Here is a 24,050-nt window from a genome sequence, read left to right on the forward strand (position 1 = left end):
ACCTCTCTGTTCCCGGCCCGCCGAGTGTTAGATGTGTGGGGAGAGTGTGAACGGGCTGGGTCGATGCCTTGACTGCAGCCTGTGTCACTTGACTCCACACCAAAGAGCCCAGGTGTCCTGGAGTAGAACTACTTAGCAGTCGGCACAGGGAAAATCTCTGCTCACAAAGTGGCTGATTCGACACTGCAAAGAGAGATTTATGACCAAAGGAAACGGGGCCCCGCCGACACCCCCGGCTGCTTTAGGGCTGCCTGCCCTGTGGAGCCTGCGCAGGGGCACACGCTCCTACCTGTCAGAACCCGAGGTTCTTTTAGGTGCCACCACCCAGAGGACCACAAGGGGGTGCTTTCCTCCTTTTAGGTTATGACTTTCTGAAATGCAGCTCCTCGTACTTTGTAGATCCATGTTTCTGGGCCCTAAGAAATTCACTGTATCTAGCTGTGGGCCAGCAGACTTGATTCTAGGGGAGAGGAAGGCGTAGATTTTTCAGTGTATGTTCATTTATCTAATGTCCATTTCCTCTCTTGAGCTACAAGCTCTGAGGACCAGGTCTTGTCTCTTGCCCATCCCTCTTTCCTGTGACTTGTTTAAAGTCTGGCATGTACAAAGCCCATAATAAATATTTGTGATTTTAAAGAACTGACCTTCCCTTGAAGTCCTAACTCCCAGGTTTTCAACTTTTTTGCTCGTTAGAATCACTGAGGTCAGCAGTCCTGGGATTCTCAGTCAGTTTCTGGGGCAGGTCTGGGAATGTGACTCTGAAGAGCTCTTGTGTCGTTCGCAGTTGAGGCCTGCTGGCCAGCTGTCCCGGCACTGAACACAGCTATTCTATCTTGTGCTCCTCTGCCCTTTTGGGCCAGCGAGTTCTCAGCTGCTTGGGCAACAAGAACCTGCCTCCAAGATCCTGTCAATGTGACCAAGCCCCGGTCCCATCCTTCTCTTCTTCTTCCTCTCATGAGCATCTCTTCGGCCATCCCATCCTATAGGAGGAGGAAATGTTCCCAGAGATGCCTTCGCCTGCTGGCCCTGGGAGGACACCTGGGAAGATACTTGGAAAGATACCTGCAGCATCACAGATCCTGGTCACCACCACGGGGGTTAGCCTCTTCTGCAGGCTGGGACATCGTTAACAGGTGCCACCTACTTCAGTCACACTAATAGGCCACAGTAGTCACTGATACTGTAATGGAGACTGTTCCTAAGTTGAGGAGGGCCTTTCTCTCACAGCTGTGGCTTCCAATACAACCACGTCCTGAGAAAATCTGTTTTCCATGTTTTTGAGAAGGAAATGTATATGCGTATCATGATGACTTTGGGGAGAATAACTTTTGATAAAGAGGAGTCCTTTTGTTTTGTGGTTTGGCATTGCTGGGTAGATGACACAGCACAAGGAGCATGGGCCGTGGATCAGATGGCCCTGCACACAACCCCCAGCCCGCACGTGCACCTCATTCATTGGTCGGGTCTGTGGACAAACGAGTTAACCCCTTTGAGTCTTAGTGTCCTCATCTCCAAGCCTGGAGAATAATACTTCACATGGCTATGAAACAACTGCTCTGCACAGACCTGCTTTAATTACTTATGAAGTTGTCAGCTCATAATCAATGTCTATATAAGAAATAGTGTTTGAAACATATTTGAGGTTCTATTTACGGACGTTGTAGAGGAAGTTGTTTTGTCTATGATGCAGCGTGTCTCCTCGTTGAAGAAATTCTTATTTGGTGTTAATACCAAGAACAGTTTCTCTTCACTGTACCTTAATCTTATGGACTTGGTGATTTGTTTAATTGATGGGTTTTCCTTCTTTGAACTAATTGCTAGAAAGCCTAAAGTCAAGCGTGTGGTCCTTCAGTGTCAAATTGTACACGCCATGATGACATGCAGCTTTGGCCTCCTACACGGTCCATTTACACACTTGCTGTTGTTTCTTAAATTTGCTCTCACTTTTCATTAATGCTGTTGTGCTTGTTTTAAATACTCCTCTAAGCTGGTTTCTAGCACTTCTGAAGAAAACAGAATAAGAAAATTGATTACTAAGTAAAGTAACAGGCACGTTTAATTTAAAGCTGTTTTCACAGTGCCTGGCCAAAAGTAGATATGTAACATAAAAGTTTTATATCATCCTAGTAAACAAGTCTAATCCTCCTTTGTGGATCTAAGTTAGTCTCTCATGGCTTATATTAGGAAGCGGCTAATAAAGTGATATGCACTGTAGCAAGTTTCCCACACTGGAAAGGTGTTACTGTATTGGATAAGAGTATGTAACTGCAAAACAAGCTGAGGGCCCAAATGGTCCAATTTTGGCATGAATTCCCTAATAATAAGCTCAGCCTGGACCAAAAATAATTTTAAAGTGATTTCAATCTTTACTTGACTCTCTGAAAGCACATAGCAGGACAACCTGTCCTTATCCATCAGCAACGTATCATGAAGTCCTGCTGCTGTTCCTCTTCAGTTCTCCTCTCATAACCTCCAAGCATATCTGTTGGCAACTAAACATACTCCCTTCCGCACCGACCTCCGAGCTCTTTATCAAGTGGGCTGGCCAAGCTTCTTCGGCTAGAGTCTCCCTGTTTCCTCACACCTCTGGCTTCTTCCCCGTTACTCATTCTCTGATTCTGTGTCATAAAAGATTTATGAAGTAGGCTGACAAAGACAGTTCTTTGCTTGTGGGTGGGTTAGGGAATTCTCGCACATTAATAAGTCTTCTCTGTCACCCGGGAAATAAAGGGTGATTAACGCTGTGTGGTAGGAGAGGAGAGAACTCTGGGATGTGGCTCAGCCTCAGGAAGACACTCAAGGCACGTTCAGGCAAAGGTCAGAGCCGTGCTCTGCTCATCTGCCTCGACCCAAGCTTCCCTTGGCCCTGGGATAAAGAACTTAATGGCATCTGTAACCTGGTAGTAGAGCCACAATCCCCTTGTGTTGGATGGAGCTGACGGTAGTGGCTCAGAGTCGGGGGATCATGACAGGAGTGAATGATCGCCCTACTCTTGGTTTTCTGTGGATGATGTGGGAAGGGCCACCCAGGCTCGTCCAGCCTCTGGGTGGAGTGAGGGAGAGGATATTGGTGCAAGGAAGTCGCAGCTTCATTGTACACCCAGTTTGCTAGTGGGAAGAGGAGGCAGCTGTACACTGGTTGGGTTCTTGTTCTGAGAAATCCAGGAAATAGTGTGTCAGTTTATTGTGAGCCTGTATGTTGACTTGGTACCGTGGGGTTAATTAATTAATATGATCATTTAAAGTTGAAGTGATGTGTTTTCCCCTCTCATTTTAGGTCACATTCTTTTCATCAGTGAACATTAATTGAGTGCCTACTTGCCAATTCCAGTAAGTGCGAAGAACATCAAGGCAGCCCCTGCCCCCCAGGCACTGCAGAGACAGTGAAGGAGGTGAGTGTCACGAGGGCAACCGGAAAACGACATGTTCAGCGCCATACCTGAGGTGTGAACAGAATGCCATGGGAACCCAGAAGAGGGCCAGACCGGCTCACCGGACCTGGCGGGGCGGGGGGGGGGGGCAGGGAGCAGGACACTGGGGCTTGGGTTGAAGGATGAGGAGGCATTTGCTCATTTGCTGGGGTTATATTTACCAGATTATAGTTGGACCACACTACCTCGTAAATATTAGACATCTTCTGGCCAAATATGGTCTTAGCATTTGGTCTTTCGGTTCTGTAGTTAGTGACAGACCATGGTAGCATCCCTGGAATGTTCTTCTGAGCTAAAGAATTTTAAAAAGTCATACACAGTCAGAGACAAACCACATTCTTGGGGCTTGGCAGATAAATGCTCTGGTACATTGTTGATGAGGCCTGTGGAAGACTTTCACTTGGGCCACTCAGCATTTACTTCCTGTGGCGACAGCTCCGTGCAAACTATGCACTGACCGCGTGGTAACTGGGGAGGATGATCATTCTTTTGTCAGAGCCACTGGAGGAGCTCTAGGTCCAGGCTGTTGCTGGAAGGTGCTGTCACTGGGGGTGCCGGGAGTGCCCAGGACTCTGCACAGTCCGTCCCCACTGTTTGGATTCCCTCCAAACAGAAGTATGGCTGTTGGGTTACAGCTGGACTCTGGAGGCGTTGCTAGACACTTACGGTGAGCGTCGCCACTCCAAAGGGCAGCGCAGTGGCAGCGCATCTCTGAGGCCTTCTTCAATGTCAACTCTGATTTAGAGCTCTGTATTTCTTTCTTAGCGTTTGTTATAAAAGCGACCGTTAAATACGAGGTTTTGGTGACTGAAACAGTTGGAGGCCACAGCCAGGCTGACAGCTTTAGTGGAGAGTTTATTTTCATTTTCTTCCCCTCCAGCCTGGCCCCACTCTAAATTAGGTTGTGATCGTCATAACAAAGCTCCTCCTTGCCCTTGTGTGAAAGCACACCGCAGGCCTGGCATCTGCCCGGGGCCTCATTTGGGACCGGATCCCACAGCATTTTACAGCTTTCATCTCCCATGTTTCCCAAAGGTTTATGGTACTGTTCTCTAAATAGCATTTCAGGAACTGTTGTTCCAAACAACATGAATTCTCTGGGGTGTTGAATAGATCCTGAGGAGAAGCACTGTCCGCACTGTTGTGGCTCTCACTGTGTTAGTGCCGGAACCCCCAGTGACGCGGGTTAGTTAAGGTGTTGGTTCTGGAGCCTCATCACCTGGGCGTAGTCCTGCCCCCATCGCTGACTATTGTGTGGCCTTAGGCTCTGCGCCAAACATTTCCATGTTGCGGTTCTCTCCACTGTGAAGAGGGAACAGTGGTGGTGCCAGTCTTGAAGGTTGGCTGGAAGGATTCAATGGCTAAGAATATTTAAAGCACTTAGAATGGTTCTTTGCAGTGGCAAGTGCTTTAAAAATGGTAGCTGTTGCTATCGGCTTAGAACAGAATGGTCCAGTACTCATCGAATAACTCCACTGTCTTTGTCTGCGTGTGTGTGCCTGCTAATGAGATGGTTAGAGGACTTTAAACTCTGGACAGATATTCGCGATTGCAACTACTTAGAACTGTAATTTTCTAGAGACAGTGGGAGGCAGAGTAGCTCAGAGCATTGGGTTTATTCACTTTGAGGTGTTAAGAGCATTGGGTTTGGAGTCAGAGGCACCAAGTCCCAGTTCTGTTACTTGTGTACCCTCCTGATGGTTTCGTCCCCTCTTCTGTGAAATGGAGTTGATCCCTCACAAGAATCTCATAAAGACAGTGGATATGGGTGTTTGGAACACGTACCAAATACTCAAACAATTGTGCGTGGGCATGGGGAGGAGTTGATTGATTGGGGTCAGATCTGTTTATGATTATTTCCCTGGTAACAAACTACAGAGACGGGACTTTGCTCAGGGCAGTAGGCCTCCAAGAACAAAAGGGAAACAGTTTTTTTTAAACTTCAAGAACGTTGACAAATTGGAAAACTAAGAAGGGCAAACAGCAATTTGTTGCTGTCAGTATCAAAACCATAAGTGTGGGGGTGGACAGTTTGGTTCAGACGAGTCATCCTGGATGGGTCCTGTCGCATCCAGGAATCCCACTTGCATGAGATGGGGTGACATCAGCATTACTGCTGGGAACAGTGATGGTGGCCCTGCTGCCCCCGGGCTTATTCACTGGTTCAAGGCTCTGAAACTTCAGTGGGTGTAAAATTCAAGTGGGGGACTTGTTCAAAGGGCACCTTCCAGTGCCTCCTCCCCAGAAATTCCAGTTCAGAAGGTTGTCGAGGTGTCCTGGGAGTCGGCTTCTTTCCTGGCTCTTTAGGTGCTTCTGCTGCAGGTGGTTAGAGGATGGCACCTTAAGACTGGGCAGAGTCTGTTCCCCTGCAGCTGCCCATCCACCAGCCTTTTCCAGCATTATGGTTTGCTTCCAAAAGGCAGAAACAAAAAAGCCAGTTTTGCTTTCTTTTCTTTTCTTTTTTTAACACTGATGTGCAACAGAAGGTTGCCTCTTGCACACCCCCAATGGGGGACCTGGCCTGCAACCCAGACATGTGCCCTGACCAGGAACCAAACTGGTGATCCTTAGGTTCACAGGCCGGCACTCAGTCCACTGGGCCATGCCAGCCAGGGCCAGCTTTGCTTTATTTTGAGCCAGAGCACTATTTAATAACCTGTGTTAATTGTGCCTTACAACACTACACGGATGGCAGTGTTAATTCCATTCAACATTAGGGGAGCCAGGGACATGAGGAAGATTTTTTAGGGGTGCAGTGTGGTTCGGAGCAAGCATGAATTATGGACAAACATTACATAGGTCCTTCAGTTTGTCCCCAGCCATCTGGGTACAGCTAAACACATCTGTTTCTACTCCTGAAGAGGATACTCCAAAGCTGCCACACAATGTAAATTCTGTCAAAAGAGAGGCTTCCATTTGTCCATTTCTCTGGTTCATAGGGATGTTCTGGGGAGCCTTGGTTCACCGTGATTGGCATTCATTCAGGGCCCAAGTACTTAACTCTGAATTTTGATTTGGGCATTTGCCAGGACCAGTATTCTGCCAAAGCCTTCCCAGTCTGTTCTCTGCTGTTTTGCTCTTGAAGATTTACAGCTAATGAAGGGATAAAGGAAGGTCATGGCGAGAGGAAGCAGCATGTGGTGGTGACTCACGGCCTGGGCCTGGTGCGGAGCCAGTGCGGGCGGAGTGCCCGACTGGCTGCCGCGCTGGCTTTCACGTGGCTCTGTCCCATGGCCTGCTGGATACGGGTTCCCGCCTGTTGCTGGTCAGAGGGAAGGCCGTCTCGTTCTCCCCATCTTGCTGTCGTGGACCCAGGTCAGGCCAGTGAAGCCCAGTGGCCATTTGGCAAAGAATCTCACAGAATAGGGGCTCAAGAGCTCTGGAGACAGTGGGATGGGCTGGTCCTAGGAGGGGTCAGGTCTTAGAGACCAGCCCCAGCCACCAGCTAGTGCACATTGACAGCGGGGGCTGAAGGAAGTTGGGAGATGCTGGCACTGGCAGGAAGAGTTTCTCAGCCTTGGCATGCACTGACCTTGGTTTAGGACCAGTTAGATAATTTTTTGTTGTGGGAGGGACTGTGCTGGGCATTGTTGGATGTTTAGCATCCTTGGATTCTACTCACTAGATGTCAATAATATACCCCCAATGCATCCCCTTTGCCCTCCCCTCCCCGCCAACTAATGCAACTGAAAAGTCTCCAGACATTGTCATATGTCCTCTGGAAGCAAAATAACCTGTGTTGAGAACCACGGTGGTAAGGCTGAGTTCCAGCCATGTGGCCAATGTTAAGAAGATCTGTCCTCCACGTTTTTCTCATCTTTTTTTAATCATCACCATCATCACTAAAATGTATCAAGCACTTACTCTCTTTTGCACTCATTATCTCATTTATCCACACCACAGCCCCATGATGAAGAAACTTTTGTTGTTCTCATTTTGTACACAAGAAAAATGGAGTTTACAAGAGTAACAGGTCCAAGGTCACACACCTGATTTTGGGGACTCAAGCACAGGTGTCTTCCTCACCCTGTTGCCACATGTAATGCAACCGTAATGCGGAGTCTGGGAGAAGGGATGAGGCGCAGGACCAAGCTGTCCTGTAGTGTAAGGAGCTGCCACTGGGAGGCAGGGCTCCCAGGGCTGGGACTCCGCAGTGCAACCGCAGGCCCTGTGAAGGGAATCAAGGACTTAGAGGAACTTGAATAATTTGATTAGGACAGAGATCCAGCTACGGGAACTGAGATGCAGGTTGGGGATTTGCCACAGGTGATCTTCTACCTAACATCCTCTATCTGTTCCTGACCCCTGACCCCTGAGATGTGACACCCAGTGTGAGTCCAAACGTGCCTTTTTCATTTTAAATACCGTCCATCGGACTGTGGTCTTGTAGCCCAACCATTTCTTTCCCAAGGCCAGCCCTTCTCCTCCCTGAACCCCTGCTTCTTCCGTTTGCCCCCAGCAGCCTTGGGTTGGGGATATGTCTGTTCAAAGTACTGCACAAGATGAGGTCGCCGGTCACCTCTGGCACACTGAAGAATACATGACAACTGAAGCTGCTGTGAGCCCAGCCCAGGTCTGTGTGAAAGACCGAGGATGTGCGGGAACCAGTGGTTCTGAATTGAATGCCAATAGTCAGGGCCAACGCTGGGCAGGTTTGTTCGATAACTACTGTACGTTTTAATGGAAGGCCAGGGCCTCTGGTAGGGTGTTTCCCTCAATATCAAGGACCCCACGTGGAGGTGAGGAAGATGCTACTTGAAATCCAAATGAGCCTCTCCAGTGGGCCTTGAAGGCTATTTTCTCCTTAATGGGGCAGAAGGGATTTTGGAGGGCACGGTTGTTTTCCAGTCTGCCTGATGCCTAGGACCAAATGGACTTTGTCTGGAAAGTGACACCATCAAATAGCACTTCAATTTCACAGACTTCTCCTCTCTCCCTACCCAATCAATCAGCACTCAAACCTACGTGCAGTGTGAAGACTGCAAGGACCCTTGGGGAACGGACAATTCCAGCTGCGTTGCACCAGGTCTGCCTGGGACCAGCAATAGTTGGGGGCTTCTGCTGCTTACATGCCTTGTGGGTACTGACTCCCCCACCAACCCCCTCGAAGCTCCTCAGGGCATTAAAGTGTATCTGTTACAGTCACTGGGCAGGATGCAGCATTCCCACAAGACTCTGGCATCATCTGTGTGATTCTTCCCAGGCCTGGATCCCCTCTGCCCTGCCCTGGTGGTCCTGCCCTTTCCAGAGGGTGTTGCAGTTGGTTCTTGCTGGTTCAGTGAGGTGTCATTTAGAGGGCATCCAAAACCAGCAAGCCTGCTCATTGGAAATGTTTTGCTTTTGCTCACTCTGTTATTTTTAACGTGTCTTTTAAATATTAAAAAATGAATGCTTATTGAAGACAAATTAGAAAATACAAATAAACAACAAAGAAAAGGAAAAGAAAAATTACCTCATATTCTCTCAACTCAGATATAGCCAACATTAACATTTTGGTCAGTTCCTGTGTTTTTGTTTTATTTTTTTTACAAAAGGAAGTTATAGGAGAAAGCCCCATAAGATATATGGGAATCTGGGCTAATCTGGGTAGATTATTCAAAATGATGCTAAAGTAAATCTTTTGATTTTTTGGCAAATGGGCCCTGATAATATTTGAAGATATATATGGTTTTGGAAACATAAGAAATGCTTTTCCTCCTTGCTGATAAAGGGTAGATCTACATGAGAGTGTGTGTGTGTGTGTGTGTGTGTGTGTGTGTGTGTGTGTGTGTGTGAATGGACTGTCTATGGCTCCTGGAAAAGAAACTCTGTTGTTAGATTTGCTGACTCACTGCCAAACCTCGCTGCAGAGAGCAGATTTTCAGATGCTCCAGCCAAACACTTGGCCCTCACAGCTCACTGGCCACCGCGACAGACTTCTCCTCACACCTCACCCTCTCACGTCTTCCTCACTGGCACGCGGACATTTCTGGCATTGTGTTCGTGTTGCCTCCCCTTCTCCTATTTCTTTCATTTACTCTTCAGCATGTCTCAGATTTATACCGGCACCATGTGAGCACCACCCAGACACTTACTTTCCGAGGCCGCTGCAGGAACTCGCCGTCCCCTTCTGAGACCTCGTTCGTTCACAAGTGCACCTTCTGCAGGCCTCAGGGAGGGAGCATCCCTCTCCGTCGTCTGCTCACAGTCTCTCCATGGTGGCCCTCTGTTTCCTTTCCCAGTCTGGGTCAGGGCAGGGCACACAGCGGACCACCAGCTTGGTCACCGCTGAGGTAGACACACGTGGCGAGCTGAGCGAGAGGAGCCACGTCCCTTCATGGCTGATTCCCCACCACACTGGATAAAAGATAATTTCGTACAGACTGGCGCGGCCAGTAGTGCATTTGAGGACCCCAGTTCTGAATGAGTTAAACACAGAAGTGTCCAGCTCTAGTCGGCAAAGAGCTGGGCACGGGGAGAGGTGCTGCAGCCTGCAGCAGAGAGTCCTGGGCATGAGGCGGGCGGGGGCAGCCGGGACTCTGCAGAGCTCATTTCCCAGCTCCCTGGCTTTTCCTCCTCCTGCATTCAGTTTTCTGGTTTGAAAAGTTTGGAAAGGATCCTAAGCTAACATGAGGCTAACAATAATTGCTTTCTAAGTTCCAACAAATGGTATTCTAAGCACTAGTCACCTAGTCACTCATTTAAACCTCATGGGGAGATCAATCACCCCTGTTTTACAGGCGTGGAAACAGAACACAGACTTTAAGAGACCTCCCCACGGTCACACAGCTGCTCCGCCACAGGAGGAGCCCTGAGACCGGGAGCCTGGCTCCAGACACCACACTGTGCTCTGCCCCCTATTGCAATAAATCAGGTGATAAGACTCCAAGTTCCACTCAGAGCTCTGCTAATAACCTGCTGTGTTACCCCAGGATATGCATGCCCCCTCTCTGGGCCTTGGTTTCATCATTTACCTAAAAACTTCTAGGATCCTATGGATACGTTTGTGCCATTCTCCTCCCACCCCTGCAACTTTTAGATGCAGTTAGAGAGAAAACTGCAGTTTTCCTCCAAGGAAATGGAGATGACGTTTGCATCTAGCTCTTCCTTCGGCCTTGATTCTGTAGCGGGGCCCGTGCTGTCAGCAGAGAGAATTCCTTTGCAGCAGCCAATCTCATCAGGCCAATCCAATTTACAATAAAGATCAGCTTACTATAACTTCCACTAGATTGACGAGAGGGCAATCCAGAGAAATGACGATGTCCTATTAGGAAGTGTGCCATTCCATGTTTCCAAGAAAGTGTTTTAATCCGTAGAACAAGGACATGTTTAAAAGGAGAGACGTATGCTTTAGGGCAGGGGTGTCAAACTCGTTTCCACCGGGGGCCCCATTGGCCTTGTGGTTGCCTTCAAAGGGCCAAAATAATTTTAGGACTGTCTAAATGTAACTACTCTTTAACTGTTAAGGAGTTGAAATTTCATTCGGCACCTTTGAAGGCAACAGCGAGGCTGACGTGGTCCCTGGTGAAAATGAATTCGACACCCCTGCTCTGGAGGGTGAAGTACTAAATTGGATGATGGACATGCCTTGTTCTTGCTGATCTGCCACATGTTCCCCTCCAAGACATTTTAGATTTCTTTTTTTTGAGGGGGCGTGGTTGCTCATGTTAAGGCTTGAAGAACCACCAGTATATCTCCCCACAAACATTGGGTCCTGATGATCTCACTCAACTTCAGGAAGGGAGGTTTCAGGCACCTCATCTGTCGGCAGGTCTGCCAGGGGTCCTGCAGCCCTTAACCCTGTGGCTTAAGCCTCATTTGCTGACCCAGTCAGTGGTCTGAGCCACTTCCAGCAGTGCCAGGATCTTGGTGTGCTGAGAGCCTGCTCTGGTAGTAAGGCTGCTGTTGACCTGAGCCACACAGACCCACATCCCACCCCCCATGGTTCTTGTCCTGGTTGTAAGCTCAGCTGAGACTGAGCTCTTCGTGATGATGGTGACAGCAGTGAGGATGGGACAAAGTACTGACATTATTGGCAACTCATCATCACCATGAAATAACTTCACGATATACTGAGGCGGGACCATGCATATACAGGGGTGGGCAAACATAAGCTTACAGAGTTTATTCTTGTATTACTATTTAATTATTATATTATTTATTTGTATTACAACTGTAAACCTCCATTTGCCCGCCCCTGTATTGGTGAGATTAGTTCTATTCTACTTGATGTTATATTATACTTGGGACCAACTCTAATTCTTTATGTCTCAAAGCAAAATCCATCCCTTTTCTTCTTTTCCTTTGAATAGGTAAGCCTTACCCACAGTCATGTTCTAGTCTTTAGGAAAAAGAAATATAAAGCCCAAATTTCTGCTCTCGCCCTTTAAAGTGCCTGTTTCCTGCCTTTCATTCCCTGAAGTCCAGGACTCATTCTGGTCTCTGCTCCGACTTTAGGGGCTACCTCAACACTCCACTGTCGTTAGGTAAGATCCGCACTCCGTAAATGTCTCGTCAGCATGCCTAGGAAGAGAGCGAGGCTTTGTCCTGAAGTTGGGGAAGGTGAGCCCAGGCATGGTGCTGAGGGGGAGGACCAGGTAATGCCAGAAGCGAAGGCTGGAGTCAGACTGAGCAAAGTCCCGCATGTCACATCACGAGGAAATTCGAGTTTAAGCTGTAAATAATGGGAAGCTCCCGGAAAGCTTTACACAGAGATTTCTCACACACACATACACACATACACACACGCACATTTATTTAATAAGGTTTTAGTTAAATAAGCACCGGCTTTCCGTGGGGCTCTGGGGTAGGTGCTCGGGGCACAAAGATGGGTCAAACATGGATCTTGATTCAAGGAGAAGCCAGTACCGCATCACGAGAAATAATAATTTGGGTGGAGTTCAGACTGAATGCTTACTTTTCATACCAGAGATGGACATAAGTTTTTAGACAAGAGATGGACAGTTTTACACTTTTTTAATAAAAATAGCTTTGATATTGGTGTGGAGGGTAAAATAGAGAGTAGAAATTCTCTAAGTGTTAACTGTCAATTTCCACTTAGTTCTTATGGTGATTCTTATCCATTTGGGTCCTTTTGACACATGGCACTGTATCACCTTTATTTTGTGAACTCCCATCCAATGGGTGGATTTCTCCCTGAGATTCAGTTGCTCACCCCAACTTGGACAGAAAAAAACAAATGACACTGACAGAAGTCGAGTGGTGCATGGCCAGATTCCCTTCCTGTACCCAGAGCTCTCTCCTGTTTCCAAATGTTCTGGATAGATGTACACGATCTGGACACAATCCAGCCAAGACTTCTTATGCATAAAAAATGTTGCTATAATTAAAATCTTTCAGGCCCAAGTTACCTTTTCCCTATAATTCACTTGTGATTTATACTTGGAGACATATATAATATCAAATTACCTAAGAGAGGAGGAGGAGGAGGAGGGAGGGAAAGAAAACTCGGTTCTGTTGTAAGGATCAGTTGTCAGAATATTGCTGACTTCATAAACCACTTGGGTTTTCTCTCCAGGCAACACTTGCTGTATTTATAGCCTTGTAATTTGGTTACCTATCACTTAGCTTATATGTGAGTCACCCATGAAATATATGCACAGAGACCAGATGGACTCATTACAAAGGGGAGTGCAGGTGGGAGGGCCCTGTTAAGACCCCTGCTTAACAACAGTGGCAAAGTGCGGGGGAAGGATCATTTTTCACTAAGTGACATAAAGACTCAAATGGCAGAGCTTTCGAGTCTGCCTTCAGAGAGCTAGCTTTGCTCCTGTCGAGCTGGGTGCCCTGTCTTGGAGTCACAGTTTTCCAGTGTCATGCGGCACAGTTGTTTCATGAGCTGGGCAGGCGGTGGGGAGAGGACGACGGTGGGAAATGTGCCTGGTAGGGGAGGCCACGGGAGAGAGAGCGGCTGTTTGAGCAGAGTCATTCGTGGTAACTTAATTTTGCTTCAGAAGTGACATTCTGACATCGCTGTCAGGAATTGCCTTTTATTTATTTATTTTGAGGCTCCACATTATTCTTTTCTTGAAATGATTTTCTATTCCAGACTCTACCTGGCAAAATCTTGTCATCTCTCAAAATCGATTTTAAAAGCAGCTTCCTCTGTGGAAACTCAGGTCTTACATTTTCTTTCAAGCATATCGAGCATATTAAATTCAAACTGAAGGTGTTAAATTTAGGAGTAAAAAAAAAAACTTCAAGGTAAAAGTGAACACATTGTCTGGTGTCAAGCAAAGTTATATTTAAGGTTATTTCATCAATTATTTCTAAAGCTTTCTTCTGCGACTTGTGAAATGGTGGCTTCCACCTAGCATTAAGAGCAATGAATTAGTTACTTTCGAGACAGATGGCATACTTTTCTTCCCCCGTGCTTGTCCTTACACAGAAGAAAAAAACAAAAACAGATGTTGGGGAATTTTCTTAAGCAAAGTTATATATTCAAGAGCCAGCTAGACCTGGACAATTAATTCACACTGCTCTGAATTTGGATGCAGTGTTTTATCTCTCGACTTCGCTGTCTGGTCCATTTCAGCTATGGAGGCCTACCTTCACATTTTTTTTGGCAGCAAAGAAACTCAAAGCCAGATTAATTATTAAACAGTGAGCTACAGTATTTAAAAGCAAGCTCAACACAAAGTAATGTTTTCACGCTGTTTAAAAGCCTCATTCCAAGCCTCCTTTTGGAGATTGGGTGGCTGGTAAATACTCCTAACAGGTACAGAGGGGAACATTTCCCCTCAGGGCTTGGATGCCTTTTTGTGGAGCTGGAGTAACATTCTCTGGGCACAGGAAGGATGAAGTCCGGCCAGTGCTGAGCACAGTTGCTGGGAGGCTGCTGGTGATCGCTGGGGGAGAACCGGACACAACGCCTGACTGCAGTGTTCCCGGATTGGACAGATCCCGCCACACCCACTCAAACAAGTCATCCATCTACCCCTTCACCCACATTCCTTCCTTTACATGCGAAGACTTCAGTGGAGACTTACTGGCTGAAACCAAGGTGCTATTCATTCACTTATTCAGTCTTTCAAGAGATACTTATTAAATAGGTATCATATTCTAGGTACTGTGAGAGGTGGAAAGAAATAAGTTAGATTGATTTCCATCAGCCTCCTTTCCTATAGTGGCTAGTGTGGTTTGAATTGTTCCTGGTGGGCTTGTAGGAGATTAATAACAACTTTTGCCCAACTGCTCATGTATTATTTTAAGAACATGTTTTTAAATGTAAGTAATCCACGAACATGGTTTAAAATATTGAATAGTGGTGAAAGAGTTAATTTTGAAAAGTATCATTACTCTGTCCCACTCCTCACTGCTCAGAAGTCCCCAAGTTTAACCATTTCTTCTTCTGGTTCTTACCCCCGTATCTCTAAAATTATACCCACTGTGAATTCCTAGTTCATTCACTGACACTTTACATTGATCTCCTACTATGGTGAGTGAGAATTTAGTTCATTCATCACCCTCATCTTCCTTCCATTTTGTAATATACTTATAACATCATTTTTGGTTCTTCTAAGGGTTACTTTTTGTAACTCAGAATAATGTACTCAACCTACTCTTTCATGCTTAATCAACTATTGACAGAATCTCTTGACTACTCATTTTGTAAAATGAAGATACTGATATTCCCACCTTCCTGTTGTATAAAACTATAGTGAGGGATGTAAAATTGCAAATCTAGGTGTTTACAGGTATGTACACTCCTGGAGGAAGTATCAAACCATGTTCTGTTTCTCTTCTTGGATGGACCACATGGCACCTTCTTTCAGCCCTGTCTTCAACGATGTGTTCTCCTTGGGTTGAGGTCCGAGGACAAGGCCTGTAATCCGAAATGGACTGCGACTCTGGCCTGATTTAGATGAAGGTGCGGGAGTCAGAATCAGAGCAGTGGTCGAGACTCAGCCTAAGTAGCCACAGGAGAAAGAGCTGCAGGTGGGAAGAGACTAAGGCAAGTCCTGGAACAGGTAGGCTTGGAAGCAGGGGGTAGGAGAAAAGTCCGGACCTCACAGTTCCAAAAAACCGAGTGGAACAAACCAGTGCCTTTTATAAGGAGACAGCCTAAATTTACATTTCGAATGCTACCCCCAAAGAAGACCCTTTTTGCTTTGAAGGGCTGGGGTCTTTAGTTGGTTTTGTTACCCAGTCAGAGACGTGGCTCTTCCACGGGGACATCCTTTACACCTTGGCCACGGGGAAGGTTTTGCCTCCAGATGGGTTTGTAGCTCTTTGAGGAGTTCAGATTTTCATTTCGCCTTAATTGCAGCAAGTAGGCTACCTGGGACCCTTGCGCTTGTCTTCATTACATTTTTTCTCCTCGGGAATTTTGTGTCCCTGGGCTGGGATGAGATTGGGCAGGGCCCTGAGGCTTGTCTTGGACAAGCTTGACTCTCCCCACAGAGGAAAAGGTAACCCACCTCAGTGCTCATTGGAGGGGGCGGCGTTGAGTCAACATGTTTTAGGTCATTACTGGCTTTGTGGGTTTCAGAAGCAAGACTTTCTCCAAAATTAGGATGTTTTCACATTATATATGATCAAGAAAACATTTGAACTAGACATCCCCGTCCCCACGGGGACATACCCGTATACAAATTACATCAGACTGAATGTTAATTGATGGATTCTTTCATTCCATGCAACTGATATTTATTAAATGCCTAATACTAGGAACTGAGATAATAAGGAGGAATAAGGTGTTGTTTTCTCCCAAGAGGCCCATGGTAGCTGTGGAGGCAGAGAAGTCCCTACAGAAAGTGTGATGAGCACGGCAGGCATTCTGCTTTGCATTGGAGAACTTCAGTGTAACCCTGTAGCCAAAGATCTTTGCATCTAATGCTGCCCTCTAAATAGGAGGTTTTTTTAAGTGGTCATTCTTGTATATTGGCTAAGTGTAGGTGTGTTCATTGAGGTGAAATGTTTCACAGTATGTGAGTGTTTTAATCCATCACTATGTATCCTACATCCCAAAAGAAACTAAAATGGACCAGCCCGTGTCTCCCACACAGGCTTAGAAGTACTACAGTTACTATAATTGTTAAGTTTCAAATGTCAAAGAGAAAGTTTTCAGTTTAGAATTTAATCAACCCATTTTTGTTTCTGCCAGAAGAGCTCAATATATATTATTTTGTACACTTTTAGGTTCTCCCTTTTCTGAAAACAAACAAAATCCTTCTCTTTATTAATTAGCATGGTAATCTTTTCAAAGGTGACCAAGACATTGTTTTAGGTCAGTTCCTATTTAATGTAGTATCCTGAATGAATTTTTATTTTGAGATGTGAGATCTGCTTGCTTCTTATTAGAAGCCCGAGTGAGAAATCAAGTGTGGGTTTGTGCGTGTGTTGGTGACGATGGTGAGGGCGCCGTTACTCTCCAGTGCATCAGTATAACTCCTTATTCTTATTCATTGTTATTTACTTGGTTCCCCTTACAATATGAATAGGAGAAAAACATTTATAGATCACTTAAAACACGTTACTAGAAGAAAGGGAACAAATTAGCCCACTTGAATCACTAGCTTTGCAGAGGAGAATGAGCAAAAGATATATTAATCTTTCATCAAAGACTGTATTTGAAATTGCTGATTTATACAGTTCCACTCAGAATAGCGCTAAGTGAGTTATTAGAACATTTGAACAAGATCATCATTGTTTTTATTAGCAGCATTATTCCTCAGTCCTTTTGTCAGAAAAACACCCTGCAGTGTGCGCAGATCTGCTTAATTGCAATGCTTTTATACTTTCCCTCCAATGTAGTTGACTTATTTTATAAATATTTCAAGTACATAATTGCTATTTTGCTTTAATAAAAATCACAGATGTATTTAGATAATCTGAGAGGTTAGAACCCATTTGCTCCTTTGTCGGGTTTACAGGAAAGGTAGGCATGACTTACTGACCCTGCGGGCTGTGATCCTGAGGGAGGGTCTCCCGCCCCCATGGCCCCCCTCCTGCTATGGTACGTTTTCAGAATGAATACTGAGGGATGCAGTAAAAACTGTGGCATCAGACAAACTCAGGCTCCTAGGCCAGTTCTTTTACTTGACAGTTGGGTGACCTTGGCCATATTCTTTATCTTCTTTCAGCCCCTGGAATGTTTTATAGAATTTATTGAGTAGAATAATATCAAACTTGCCAGACTGATACAAAGATAAATAGATAATATTAAGCATGTAACAGAGGGCCAGACAAATAGTAAGTACTCAATAAATATTAATTTCTTTTCTTGTTGACTGCTTTTGATTGATAGGAGAGGTTTGGCAAGGAGATTCTTGAGGTTCAGATCCGAGCCAGTAGAGATTCATCTGCTTTTTTATTATTTGGGTTAAGAACCCCCAATTCAGCCTAGAACCACCCCTTCCACGTGCTATGCAGAGAAGTGAATCTTCGTCCTCATCTGCCCTCTTCCTTGTGGTCTGACAGCGGTCCCACAGCAAGTGTGATGGCACAGTGCTCCTCTGGGACAGAGCAGTGGGGCAGGTGCAGAATCCAGGGCCTGGCTAAGGTGCTGGGCAGCCCGCCTGAGGCGTGGTGTCTGGGAATCCAGAAAAGCAGGTGTTTTTACAGGAATGTGGTGGATGGGGAAGGGAGGGACAGGATAAGACAGTGAGCAGGGCTGTCTGTCTCACTGGGGCAGACACAGCTATGTGCCTGTGCAAAGAATCTGTTCCAAAGCTGGTGGCCACTACTTGCTCCTAGAAAATATCTGGGATATTATCTGTGTTCTTGTCACTGGATCTTTCAGCTCTGTGCCCACACAGTGCTCACTGACACTTTGAAATGAAACCGGTTGTTTCCATTAATGATAGAGTCTAGTGACTGTCCAGACACATCTTTCTTAAAGGTTCGAGAAGACAAGTAAGTAGTAGGCATGTGCTCGTGTGGCTTTTCCATGCTGCTGCCCTGCTGTGGGCACATGAATAACCTTTACTCGAACGTGGAGCCTTGGAAGTGTGGGGTGTATGGTGCTTTCCCTGGTACTGTTGCCCAAGAATGAGCAGAATTTAAGGATGAGTAGACTTTACTGAACTTCGTTGTTATTTGGTCCCACATTTACCTCCCTGGGCCAGTTTCCACCCTGTCGTAGAAGTGTGATGGAAACCGAGGCAGCAAGGCCAAGCCATGCACCAGTCATTCTGGCATCTGGGGAAACTGGACGCCTGCCTGGGTGGGCATTTCTACCCCTTCCAGACCTTGCACTGTCACCAGGGCCTCGTGAAAGTGGAACCCTTTTGTGTACCTCTCACGGAGCCCAGGGCAATGCCTTAACCACAAGATAGTTGGTCAAGAAATACGTTTTAAATGAATAAAAGTTTCTTTCCGATAGGTTCTTTTCATATTAGCCTCTTAAACTTGTGGACAGATGTGCATTACCATTGTCAGTGTCGTCATTGTAATTGTCACCAGCAGGAAATGTCTCTTGAGCTGTGCAAGGAGTAGGGCAAGGGAACATTAGAGGCACGATGCACACAGAAGTTTCGAGGGTGGGGACCAAGTCTTCACTGACTGTTTCTTCCTGGAACCCAGCACAGTGCCCGCGCACAGGTTGTCGAGTGACACCTCAAAGTGAACGTGTAATAGTAACAGGTTAGTGAGAACCGCCATGGCTGGAGAGCAACCTTTTCCACCCCCATCCTTCTTGCTTTTTGTCAAACAGCCCCTAGCACCTCCCACCCCATCCCTGAAAGAACTGTGCTTCTTGGGGAAGGGGTATGTACAGTCTCTCAGTGCTGCCACGTGGACCCACCAAGGTGAGCACAGAACGCGGTGCTGCTGTGCCTTCGGGATCTTGGCCGCCTTGCAATGTACAGAGAGAAGAATTCTTTCACATACTAGAAATAGATCAGTATCCTACTCCTGCTCTTTCTCTGTGCCCAGAACACCCACTGAAGTGGGGAGGAGCTGGGGGTGTGTGGGAGCAGTGGAATGGGGGGAGGGCTTTGTCTGTTGAGTTTCATTCTGTCGTTTCACTCCGTAAGGTGACTCTGAGGAATGAGTTGAATAATGCATCTGTAAGGCTATTAATAACTGTGTTTCTCCCCTAATCATCATGATCAAGCCGTTGGCGCTGCCAGGGGCCTGCAGCTTCGTCGCGCAGCCCAGCACCATTTGCCTGCACAGGACGCTGGCGGACTGTGGCAGAGGACCTGCCGCTGAGTCCTCCTCCTGCTGCTGGTAGATTTAAATTCTTACTGAAGACAGAGAGTAACGTTTAAAATAATGCTCTACACCATAAAAGTCATTCTTCGGTTACAGAACAGTAAGTCAGCCGTCCTTTTATTAGGCTGTTTCTAAAGAAGGCTTTATGGTCAAAATGTCACAGCTGGTCTTTTCTACATTTTCTCTTCTTCCATCGTGTGTCTTGTGATGCAGGCATTCAGTGCAGCCTGCATGTCCTGACACTCTTATTTTCCCCCTGTATCTACTGTAGATGTGTCCCACATCTCCGCAGATTGGCCACCATCTCCTCCACAATGTGCCACCTGACGCCCGAGGTACCACAGGGCAGGGCAGCCTGCAGGCACTAAAAGGCTTCCTGCGTTTGAGTTCCCATCTGCCCTCTACCAGCCCTGTGACCTAGGCAAGCCTCACTAAGCCTTCCTTTCTTCATATGAAAGTTAGAATGACAATAGTACCCACCTCCTGGGTTGGCGATGTGGGTTAAAACTTTCCTGGTCCATTAAAAGTGCTCATTAGATGGTAATCGCATGATGATGAGGAAGAGAAAAGCAGCCCCCAGTGTCTAGGGGCTGGGTGGCAGAGAGGTCTTGGTGCTTTCCTACTAGACAGACAATTTCACAGAACATTGACTTCAGACAAGACCACTCTGTGACCACAGAGGATTAAGACGAAAACCAAGACCACTGTATGACCATGTTCAGACACACACAAACTATGGGCACTGTCCCATCCACAAACTTGACCAAACATTTTTAAATTCTGGCTAATATAAGTGACTGCTGATTCTTTATTGATTACAGCTTCAGCCTGGCTCTAGTCTTCCCTCTTTCTGGATAAGATTGATCAAAATAGTCAAAGAAATACTCCTACTTCTTCACAGCATCGAATCCAGAGCAAAGCCCATGTTGTTAAGTCCTCCCCCAAATTATATAACAGACCACATTCTGTAAAAAGTCCTTAACACTTTCTTATGAGACATAATATGGTCCCTCCCTCTGTGGTCTCCCTCTGTGGTCTTCCATAATAATCCCAACTTACTCAGCCTGACGTGGGTTTCTGGCTGTCTCTGGCTGGAGGGCGCTGACGATTGTCAGTCCTTTTGATAACAAGTCACAGTATTTAAGTGCATATAACACAGAGCAGTGAATACTGGGGGAGAGGATACTGGGGGACTTTGGACAAATTTTTTAATGTCTGACTTGTTTTCTCATTTGTTAACATTAGGGGATTGGGCTCATGAACCCTATGGCCCTTTGCAGCACCAACATGCAGTTGGTATCTGTGTCAGACGCTTACCAGCAGTAGGGTACCATGGAACTGAAATTGGAGCATGTTCTCAAACTTCCCACCCTTCCTAGCCTGCCAAAGAGAGTCCTGTAATTACCAACCCAGTCTCTCTCCTCCTCCCGCCTCCTTATGAAGAAGCTCCGTCTTTCTGGGATATAGGCTGCTATGCTGACAGTAGAAGGAGGAGAAGGAAAGAAAACCACACAGGCTGGGGACAGAGGAGGAGGTTTCCCAGGGGTCACAGAATGTGGTGGAGGCAGACAGCAAACATCAGAAGTGGGGAGACGAGAGGAAGCAGGGCAAAGATGAAAAGAAAGTATTGTGAGCATGTGTTTGAATACCCTTTATTACCTATAAAAAAAAGAAGCAGCTCAGGGATAGAATTGGTTATTAAATAATTTGGGCTGTTAATTATGATTTTTGAAGGCAGTGCTGATCAAAAACTGAGCTGTGTGGATCTCCGCGTTTTTTAGAATTTCAGGAATACATTTCTTATATAACCAGAGAGCCACCAAAGAGACGTCTCTTTCTCCTGCAGGGCTTGACATGTATAGTTAGTAAAGGGAAGAATCAGCTTTTTCCTCAAACATTTCCAGCAGGACCCAGGATTTAATCACACAGAGCCGCTTCTGATCTCCAATCAGAAGAGCCCAGGGAGTCTAGTCCTAGAGTGAGGGAGAGGAAGAATGTGCTTACACAGAGCTGGGTGGAAGGGGCAGAAACCAGTGCCATTAGTTGACAGTGAGATAATTTGTTGTCTCCCTGGAAAGGAGTGCATGAGGCTTAGTTAATTAAAGCCTTTTTGTGTGGAAACCCAGAGAAGCTAATCTTTGTCTGATCCATGTAGCAGGGTGACCAGCCATTCTGTTTGCCCATGATGGAGGGGCTTCTGGGAGGTGGAAATTTTCATGCTAACCCCAGGATGTTCCTTGGCAAACTGGGATCACCCTAGTTCAAATTCCTCTTTCTTCCCAGCTTTTCCTCCTCTTTTCATTCTGTTGTAGTCTGAGTGCTTCTTTCTAATGTGCTTTTTGCACACCGGACTGCCTAGTGATGGAATCCAGAACTGGAGTCTCAGGTGCCCCGCAGGCATCCAGCAGGTTTCTTTTTCCCCGTTGTCCGTTCAGATCTTCGGTTCCCGGCAGTGGACTGGGCAGGAGCATTGCACAGGTAATGAAGTCTCCTGCTCATTGTACCATATTGTAATCCTTACCATTTGTTATTTGAATTTCTTCTCTTATCCAGTTGTTTTTCCTTCTTAGGAGTTATTACGGGATTGGAAGAGAGGTTTGGCTGCTAAGGTTTCTGGAGGGGTTTAGAGTTGAGGATTGCTGAACTCTTACTATTTAGCATCAGCCATGGTTTGGGGAAAATTACTGCTTTGTATTGGGACATTTAAATAAAAATTCTCGGGATCTGGGGCCTAAACCGGGAGTTCAATGACCAGAGAGTTCTTCCAGACTGCCGTTAGAACTGTCAGGAGATTGGCTTGTCTAGTTCTGAAACAAAAAAGTGCAGGCATTTCAAACCCTACTGGTTTTGCTTGGAGACTGCTGAGTTCCAGTCTTCGGCTATTGAATCCTTTACATTTGGCTTTCTCGTATCCCATTCAGATGTTGTATAATAATGAGGTCATAATAACTCTTAAGGTTTAGGAGACAGAATTCATTTTGTTTTGTAAACATATTGCCCTTTGCCATCTCATCTGAGGTAGATGACCTCTCCAGTCTCAGCGCCAGCAAGTTCTCAGACTCTTCTGCTCACACTGACTGGCACAGAAATTCATCTGTAGTGAATTGCAGTGTCCATTCATTTATTTCATGAATGTGTGGAACTCCAAGGTAATAGGTGTTTGGTGCTGATAAATTTTTATTCTTATTCGTAATATTTACCTATTTATATTTGATATATCATATATTTTATTCTTAAAAACAGGTATATACAGGTATACTACTAGTTCTTAAATGAGTGTTCCTTGAGGGGAGGAACTATTCATAAAGTAAATATATATGTGTGTGTGTGTGTGTGTGTATATATATGTATAAAATAGTAACTAATTTATTGTATTATTTCAATAATAGACATCCATAAGATGTATTAATTTGTTTAAAATTTTCAAATGTATAAATGGATCATTCTTTTGGTTTTCTAGTGTGTAGGATCCAATCCCTTCCATTTCAGAGATGAGGAAACACAGATGAATAGTGGTCCTGCCATAACAGATGCCCCTAGTGCTGTGTGTGTGTGGGTACACATCTCCCATCTCTACCCCCGGTAGCAATGAGTTCAATGAGCACCCAGATGTTGGTTTCTAAATATCATACTGCATTAAAAGAAGCCAAGGGTCCTTTAATGGCCAATGGCTGATTTCAGAGCGGGGGCATGGAAGGTATAAGATGGACCTGGGACATTTTCTTGTGCTGGAAAATAAGGAGATGCTTAGCGAATGTTGGGGATAGTTCATAAGAACACAGGGCTTCTCACTAGACAAATCAGGGACACTCTTAGCACAAAAAATGATAATTGTGGGGAGGCTCCACCCGCAGAGCCCCCACATTTGCCACGAATGAGAATAACTCCACCAAGAAATGATCTGGTTGGGGAGGAAAGGTGGCCGATCTCTCAAAGGAGAAGGGCCAGGAGCCTTTTCCTCAATGGACTTTTATTGGGTTCAGTTTGCACAGGAATATGGGTAAAGCTCATCAATCATTGTCAGGCAGTAAGGATCAAACAATAGATAACATACAAAGAACTCTGAGGGCTTATTCTGAGTCAGGGTCAGTTAGCTAAGCTAAAGGGCTACAAAACTTTGGGAAACAAACTCATTTTATGCTTGGACCCTTATCAGAAAATCGAGGACATTCTTAGCAAAGCAGGTTTCACTGGATTTTATGCATTCTTTCTTAGGCCTGATCGCCCCAGGGACCCTGCCCTTCCCAGCACAGGGCTGCACCACCCTCCATCATTGCTTCAGGCTTAAGTCAGGCAGGGGAAGTAAGTCAGCCAAGAGATTAGGAGACTTCTCCCAGGCAGAATGAGGACTCGGGCAATGTCAAAGCTGGGGGGCAAGGGTCCATTACCCCCTTTTTCTATAGTCCCCCAAGTCCTTCCCTGCGGGCCTCTTCATGACCATGCCTATCTTAGGTCATCCCT

The 24,050-nt window shown here is 46.0% G+C and overlaps 1 long non-coding RNA gene across 1 annotated transcript in view; it reads left to right on the forward strand.

Annotated features, from left to right (window-relative positions):
* LOC119037651 (uncharacterized) overlaps positions 1-24,050 on the forward strand; it is a 204,493-nt gene that overhangs the window by 58,967 nt on the left and 121,476 nt on the right. The window contains exons 5-6 of the long non-coding RNA XR_005080257.2: positions 987-1,133; positions 3,278-3,392. This is a non-coding gene — a long non-coding RNA (uncharacterized LOC119037651). The remainder of the gene's footprint in view (positions 1-986; positions 1,134-3,277; positions 3,393-24,050) is intronic.

This window comes from Artibeus jamaicensis, unplaced genomic scaffold, assembly GCF_021234435.1.
Source record: "Artibeus jamaicensis isolate MK-2021 breed Jamaican fruit bat unplaced genomic scaffold, CSHL_Jam_final scaffold_537, whole genome shotgun sequence".
NCBI lineage: Eukaryota > Metazoa > Chordata > Mammalia > Chiroptera > Phyllostomidae > Artibeus > Artibeus jamaicensis.